Source organism: Hippopotamus amphibius, chromosome 1 (genome assembly GCF_030028045.1).
Source record: "Hippopotamus amphibius kiboko isolate mHipAmp2 chromosome 1, mHipAmp2.hap2, whole genome shotgun sequence".
Taxonomy (NCBI): domain Eukaryota; kingdom Metazoa; phylum Chordata; class Mammalia; order Artiodactyla; family Hippopotamidae; genus Hippopotamus; species Hippopotamus amphibius.
Window position 1 is genome coordinate 19,648,726 of NC_080186.1, and position 8,095 is coordinate 19,656,820.

Sequence of the window (8,095 nt, forward strand, 5' to 3'; positions counted from 1 at the left end):
CTAGCACTGCAGGGGGGCGGGGGGGTGGGGCGCCGCCGTTCCATCCGGGTATCGGCCTGTGTCTGGTAGGTATTTTGGGGGTGAAACTGGGCAAGTGAGGTGGCCTCGCGCGGCCTACACCAGGCTCTGGGACTGTGTGCCCAGCCGATGTTAAGTGGGTCGTTGCCTCCCCTTCTGGGAAGCTGCAGGCTCGGGCAGTGCCTCCCTGGATCCTTCTTGGCCACTTAGTCCTGACCCGTGTCTGGGCGGCAGGCCGCCTTCCCAGGGACAGGATGCCTGTCAATGCATTATCTGAGAAAAGGTTTTTCACTCTTGGCTAGGAAAAGTAACAAAGGTGGAGACAGAATGCAAAGGACAGTCGCAACTGACCTAAGTTAGTCTAAAGGTTCAGAACGGTGTCTAAGATGTCTATTCTGAGGATAATGTGCTTGGTGCTAAGGATTAAACAGTGGTGACTGTTTTACTCGAATTTCTAGGGATTTATAAGTAGGATACATTTTAGACATGCTGTTAATAAAGCATGACAATCGTCTTGAAATTGATCTCGGGTGGCCTTGCGGGCAGCAGTTTGACGCAGGGTTTCACCTCAATCACTGTGAGAGCACTGAATCCTAGTCACTAGACGAGTGGTCACTGACAAAGCCCTGGCCCTACTGCTTTGCAGAAAAGAATTCCCACAAAAAAGGAAACTAATGAAATAAGTATTTATTAGGTTAAAAAAAAGCAGAATACGTGTGGATAGACACACAGGTGGATTCAGAGAGTCACACCCCTGTGGCAGTTTAAATCACTTATATGGGGCATTTCTTCTGTTTCCTTTGACCAATCATTTTGATTTGCCTGGTTCAAAGTACATATTTAGTGTACCTCAGGATTTTCCCATGCATCTCTTAGCCAAGGTGGATTCCACCGAAGAGGCCTAAGGGTAGGCTTGGCCACTTGGCATCACTCCCCTTTTGACCGCCAAGGAGGCTTCCTGCGCATGTGTAGTCAGGGGAGCTCTGCTGACTTTGAGAATGAGGAACAGGTCTCTTATCTTCTATCTGGGCAGGGCCCAGCCTCCTCTCTCAATTGTTCTGTTATTCCTGCCTCAGATTGTCAGTCCACAGGGAATGAACTCAGACAGTTTGCCCTGGGGGCCCGTCTCCTGCCTCAAAATAACTTCACGGAACTAACCACTTCTGTAAGGAGAGTTAGTCCTATGAGCTGCTTTGCAAGTCAAGGGTGGCATTTTTACAAAAGCTACTTTCTTTGGAGGGAGATAAAAAAATCACTTATCCTGGATTATATAGGGTGGGCCCAATCTAATCACTGGAAAGCTTAAAAGCACGAGAATTCCACACTTTATTGCTATTTCTGAAATGTTGTGGGGGATCCACAAGGACCCCAGAGAGGCCTCTAGGAGCTAAGGATGGCTCCCAGCTGGCAGCACCAGGGAAACAGAGGTCTCAGTCCTACCACCTCAGAAATGAATTCCCCCAGCATCTGAATGAGTAGTGTTGGGGATTCTCCCCTAGGTCTCCAAAAAGAATGCATTTGCAGCCTGCTCAGTGAGACTTCTCACCCACAGGACTGTAAGATAATAAATTGGGGTTGATTTAAGTCACTAAGTCTGTGGCTATTTGTTACTGAAGCAATAGAAAACTCACTACATTCACCAAAATTTTATAGCTTTTTTTCCATACACATCTTGCACTCGTCTTGCTAGGTGTATTCTAAAATATTTTGATGGTATTTGTGGATTGTGAATAGGATCCTTTTTGTTAAAGTTTCACTTTCTTTTATGTGTTTTGAAAGGCACACAACATCTAGCTGAGTTAAGTGAATAACACCTAGCTGAGTTTTTACACCCAGCATGAAAGATTTTTTTTCAGTTGATAGGAAAATTCAACCCATTTACGTTTATTGGAGTAACTGCAATATTGATCTTATCTCTTCCATTGGTGCCTAATATTTATTTAACTTTGCTTTTTTCACTTCTTCCCATTTTATTTTGCCAGCCTGATCAAGTATGTCTTTCTTCCTCTCTCCCACTGTTCACTTAAAGGTTCTGCAGTGCTTCACCATACCATTAATGGTTTAATGGTTATCTTTTTGTCTCTATGAAACATATTTAAACCTGTTCCTTCTCCCCCACCTCTCCTTCCATAAATATTTATAGAATATTTACTGTATTAGATGGTATTGGATAGGTTAAGAGAAATTTAGTAGTCCTTTCCCCTACCAAAATTAATTTCTTTCATTAATTTTAATAACAGCTAATTTTGTAACAAGTGAGGAAATCCGAAGATATATAAAGTAAAAGCTAATAATCCATTCCCTAGAAGTACGGAATCCTCTAAAAGAGGTCCCCATTCTTCATCTCCATAACTTAGAAGTAAGCAATGTTAATATTTTCAAACTCTTTCAAACATACAAGCATATGGTATTCTTTGAAACTTGTTTTTGTAATCAGTATCCTTTAAGACAAATCATTTAGATCTAATTTATTTCTAATCAGCTAATAGTCCATAGTCTAGAAAAACCAGAAATAAATCTTTTATCCCTTATTGCTTATTCATGGACATTTATTTGGCATCCAGTTTTTCCACCACTAAAAACTATGCCTTGGAACCAAAGTCAGATTCCAAAAACATCAGAGCAGTTACAGAGCAGAGCTCCTCCACTGGCTCCTAATACATGGCCTCAAGGCCAACAGAGCCACGTCCAGGATACAACTTGGAGCAACTGGTTGCAATGAAGACCCCAGAACTATTCAAGGAGTTACCTCCAAAGTACCTGAGGTAGTAGCTCAGGGAGTAAGCTCAGCTCTCTCAGACAGACAGAATAAGATGAGCGTACAACCATGAAGCTCATCTAGAGAATGAGAGCTGCAAAGAGGAATTCTGACACAGAAGACATATTCATTGATTTTAGATCAGAGACTAGTTGAGATGAATCATCTCTGTTAGACCTGCTGTAGAATCATTAGCTACAGTCAGCCGGTGCAGTATTCAAGGCAGTTAACACAAAGATCAATAAACTCCAGTCTGATGCGACATTCCTGTCTTCCAGGAAGTCCCAAGGAACTCCTGCCATTGGTTCAAACATCACCCCATGTGGACTCTCCCCTCCACTGCCTGCAATTACTGAGCCTCACTATAAGTAAGCTGTTATTCCTGCTGTTCCTCTGGATGACTGTTTCTTGGGTTGGTAGCTCTGGCATGGAAATACCCTTGCGGTGCTATTTAGGAGGGACCCCTCGATGTAGCAACTTAGCACATCTGTTTCCTGCCATGAAGACTTATCACATGAGGATGTTATCTGCAATATCACTGTGAAAGCAGAGGACCCTGTCCTCATTGCAGCCAATGGTAGGAAGTCTCCTGTTCCATGTTATTTGGCTTTGGGGTGTCTACTCAGAGGTGGTAGGAAGTCTCCTGTTCCATGTTATTTGGCTTTGGGGTGTCTACTCAGAAGCCAGGAAAAGCAAGCAAACAGCACACAAATCCAGATGTGTACCTGCCAATATCATTCCCAGCAGCCCACAAAGGTGCAATTACTGGTGGTGTCATTATAATATAAGGACTGTTTGGCACCTCTGTTGGCACCTAAGAATGTGACGTTTGTGTCCAAGCCTAATGGCCACCTATATTGCTCATTTGAGGATTGCTTACTCTGCACAGCAATATAAGTCTTCAGTGCACACCTTTATTCACTAGAGCGCTGCTCCTCAGTCAGACAAGCTGTCTTGGTCATACCCATCTGAACATCAGAGGAACCATAATTAACTGTGCATCTGTGGATTATGTTACAAGACCTGCACAAGGAATTTGACTTCATTAAAGACACAGTAAGAGGCAATGTAATAATGAGAATGTCAACAGGTCCAGATTAGAAAAAGGAGAAATACTGCACAAGACTACACTAATCAATACTGTGACAGACTTTTTTTTTTTTTGGTCATGCCCTGCAGGATCTTAGTTCCCTAACCAGGGATCAACCCAGGCCCACAGCAGTGAAAGTGCTGAGTCCTAACCACTGGATGCCAGGAAATTACTGGAAAAGAAGGGAATATTTTAGACAGGAACAAAGTTCTTATCAAAATGTTGGAAATGGGATTGCCCATTTTATAATTTGCAGACAGAAAATAAAACAGCTTGGCCAGAGCAAAGAATTTGTGTGGGGAATTTTGGAAGGTAAAGCTGGAGATGTAGAACTGGGGCAGATCATGGGGAACCATGAATGTGAACATCTGCTTAGCAGCAGGGTCCTAGTTTGTCAGAAATGCTGAATCTACCTTTCAAAAGCTGACCGAATACACTGAGTTGGTAAATAACTCTACTCGATTGGCAGGAAGAAAACACTTGCAGGATTTTAACCCTAACATATGCTCCCCTTAAACAGACACCTAAAACCGTCAGCTATACTATAAATAAGCATAATCTCACACTTTATTATGCATTATAGAACACAATGATAAAATACTTCCCATAATGAACACCTTTAGGTTCCTTTTTACAACTTCCAGAATTCTCCATCATGAGGACAAATTCACCTAGTAAAGGAATTTCAAACTATCTTTCCTTGACATTCTGCTGAAAGATTTTGATTAAAAGTATAGGAAACAACAGGGCATAGTTGACATTGACAATAGCAGTTTCCATGCATTACTGGGCATGAAAGCCAGATTGGAATAGGCTCAAGAAAAAAAAATAAGGGACTTCCTAGGTGGCACAGTGGTTAAGAATCTGCCTGCCAATGCAGGGGACATGGGTTTAATCCCTGCCCCAGGAAGATACCACATGCTGTGGAGCAACAAAGCCCATGCGCCACAACTATTGAGCCTGCACTCTAGAGTCCCTGCTCTCAGCGACTAGAGAAAGCCTGTTCACAGCAACAAAGACCCAACGCAGCCAATAAATAAATTTATTTTAAAAAATAATAAAAAATAAATAAGAAAAGAGGATGTCACGATAGTAGGTTTAGGAAAATTAGAGTTTTTAAATTGAGATATAATGTACATACCAAAACATACATCGTTTTAAAATATACAACCCGGTGGTTTTTAGTATACTCATAAGGTGGTGTAACCATCACCACTAATTCCAGAACCTTTTCATCCCCCCAAAAAGAAACCCTAACCCTTACCCACTGGCAATCATGCCTCATTCCCTTCATCCCCCAGTCCCTTTCAATCACTGATCTACTTTCTGTCTCTATGGATTTGCCTGTTATGGACATTTCACATAAAAGGAATCCTACAATATGTGGCCTTTTGTATCTGGCTTCTTTCACTTAGCATGTTTTCAAGGTTCAACCTGCTGTAGCATGTATCCATACTTCATCCCTTTTTATGGCTAAAGAACGTTCCACTGTATGTATACACCACATTTTGCTTATCCATTCATTTGTTGATGGACATTTGGGTTGTTTCTATTTTTTGGCTATTATGAACAATGCTGCTGTGAACATCCATGTACAAGTTTTTGTGTGAACAAATGTCTTCAATTTTCTTGGGTACATTGCTGAAGTGGAATTGCTGGGTCATTTGATGACACTATGTTTAACTTTTTGTGGGATCATCAAACTGTTTTCCACAATGGCTGCACCATTTTACATTCCCACCAGCCATGTATGAGGGTTCTAATTTCTCTACATCCTCACGAACACTTTTTCTTTAAAAAAATTATAATCATCATAGTGGGTATGACTTTAGAGAGTTTTGCTGTGAAGAAAAGCAAAGAATTGGGCTGGTGGCTAGAGAGGGTGGTTGTATCAAGCTCTTTTTGTTTTTGTTTTTTATTTTAAGATGGGATATATTATCACTTGTTTGTATGCTGATGGAAGTAATCTAGTAGAGAAGGGAAAATGGATTATGTAGGAGACAGGTTGGACAGTTGTGGGAGCCATGTTCTTGAGTAGGAGAGGGGGTAGGTCCAAATGACAAGTGGAAGAATTGGCTTTACATGGGAGCAGTTTACCAAATATGGTGGTGCTATGGTCTGAATGCTTGTGTCTCCCCCAAGTTCATATATTGAAAACTAAACCCCAAGGTGATTAAATTAAGATGCAGGCCTTTGGGGTGATTGGCTTATGAGGGTGGGGCTTCATGATTGGGATTAGTGCCCTTATAAAAGAGACCCTGCAGAGATTCCTCATCTTTTCTACCATGTGAGGACACAGCAAGAAGTCAGCAGTCTGCAGCCCACAAGAAGGCCTTTACCAGAACCTGACCATACTGGCACCCTGAACATGGACTTCCAGCCTTCAGAAATGTGAGAAATGAACTTCTGTTTAAGCTACCCAGTCTGTGGTACTTTGTTATAGCAGCCCGAATGGACTAAAACAGATGGGAAGGCAGAGCAGGAGTACAGACGAAAGTAGGATGATAGCTTGGTGGTGAGCATTTATAGAAATCCCCTTTGTGCTGTTTTTCCCAGTGAAATGAGCAGCTGAGATTGAGGAAGGGCAGGAGATATTAAAGATCTGAAGAGAAAAAGGAGGGTGTAATGTAATCTTTTAGGATGAAATTGACTAGATAGAGTAGGACAGCTAGAAGTCACTTGAGGTTAGTGATCATGAGTTCAAAAGGAGACCAGTCAGTATTATTTTTTTCTCCAACATCTGATCTTCTCTTACCATAGAGTTTTTCAGTATTTAAATGAATGAAAAATAAAGTAAGTTAATACTGAATTTATGTTGCATGCAAAGAAATGTTTTATGCCAGATTTTATTTAAAGACCACTTAAGAAGAAAGGATAGCACACCCTAGTTCAATTTTTCTGATTAAGGTAATTAGAATAAACAAGGATTTCATTTTAGTGCCTTTATTTCTCTTGAGGATGACATTGCTGAATAAAGCAGGATTTAACACTGACAACTAGTTTTGAATCTGTCCATCTACATGTTATTTTCAGAAAAGGAGGAAACCAGAAGTAAAGGATAGCTGAAAGATCTGATAGTCTCTAGAAATTTCTTTCTAAAATTCTGAACTGTGCTTGATTATCATTCAACAAGCATTTTCTCCATATATCCTTTTTTACCAGTTACAGGAAAAAACAATTAAACATGATTCTTACCTCAAGGCAGGTACACTTTTTGTTTGTTTATTTTTTGTTGTTGGTTTTTTTTGGCCAAACTGCACAGCTTGCAGGATATCAGTTCCCTGACCCAGGCCCCAGCAGTGAAAGCGCTGAGTCCAAACCACTGGACCACCAGGGAATTCCCAAGGCAGATATACTTTTATTTGAACCAACTCTTTCAGAGAACTTGGTCCTATGTAGCATCACATAAAATTAGCACTGATAATGAGAGAATGTTATGAAATTTTTGAAATAAAAAGCCCAAACATTAAGACATTATATATAAAGTCTTTCTGGTAGGACTTCTACTTTTTTTTAACAGTAAACATGTGCTCATAAAGACTGCTTTGTCACAACTACAATTGTGCTTCATGGAATTTTAGCTAGGATACACTATTAGATTCTTAAGATTTTTATACTTCCATTTTTGAGGTCCATTTGGTGTTTCTGCAGAATTAACAATCTTGTGAACCTCACAGTGCTTGTGATTCAGACTTCCACTGAGATCAAGGTCAGCACCCTGTAGTCACTCGAGTGCAGAGGACACAGATGGACACTGTGTGGCAGTGTTTAAATGCTCTTCCCAAAGCTAATGCCACAGCCCTGTGTATTGATTGCAAATACGTCCCAGGGTTACATTTCTATTTTCTATTGCTCTGTTTATCACATTTTGCTTAGATAAATGGTCAAAATGAATTCCATTACTTAAGAAATGCAAAAACACAATTTAGTCACTGAATGTGGTTGTATGTGGGTTACCACTGTGGGGAATCTTGGTTTGGCCAAAGTATTATTTTCAATGAAAAATTCTGAGAGACCAAGGTCCTTTATGTTTCCATAACACTTAAAAAAAAGTGAACGAATGGGGATATATGTATAAATATGGCTGATTTGCTTTGTGGTACAGTGGAAACTGGCACAACAGTGTAAAGCTATTATACTCCAATAAAGATAAACAATAAAATAAAATAAAATAAAATAAAATAAAATAAAATAAAATAAAATAAAATAAAATAAAATAAAATAAAATA

The 8,095-nt window shown here is 40.2% G+C and overlaps 1 long non-coding RNA gene across 1 annotated transcript; it reads left to right on the top strand.

Annotated features, from left to right (window-relative positions):
* The first annotated feature begins 30 nt into the window (after nt 1–30).
* Nucleotides 31–7,872, top strand: LOC130832116 (uncharacterized). The gene is made up of 2 exons (XR_009048202.1): nt 31–65; nt 3,055–7,872. It is a non-coding gene; the product is annotated as an uncharacterized LOC130832116 (long non-coding RNA).
* The last annotated feature ends 223 nt before the right edge of the window (nt 7,873–8,095 follow it).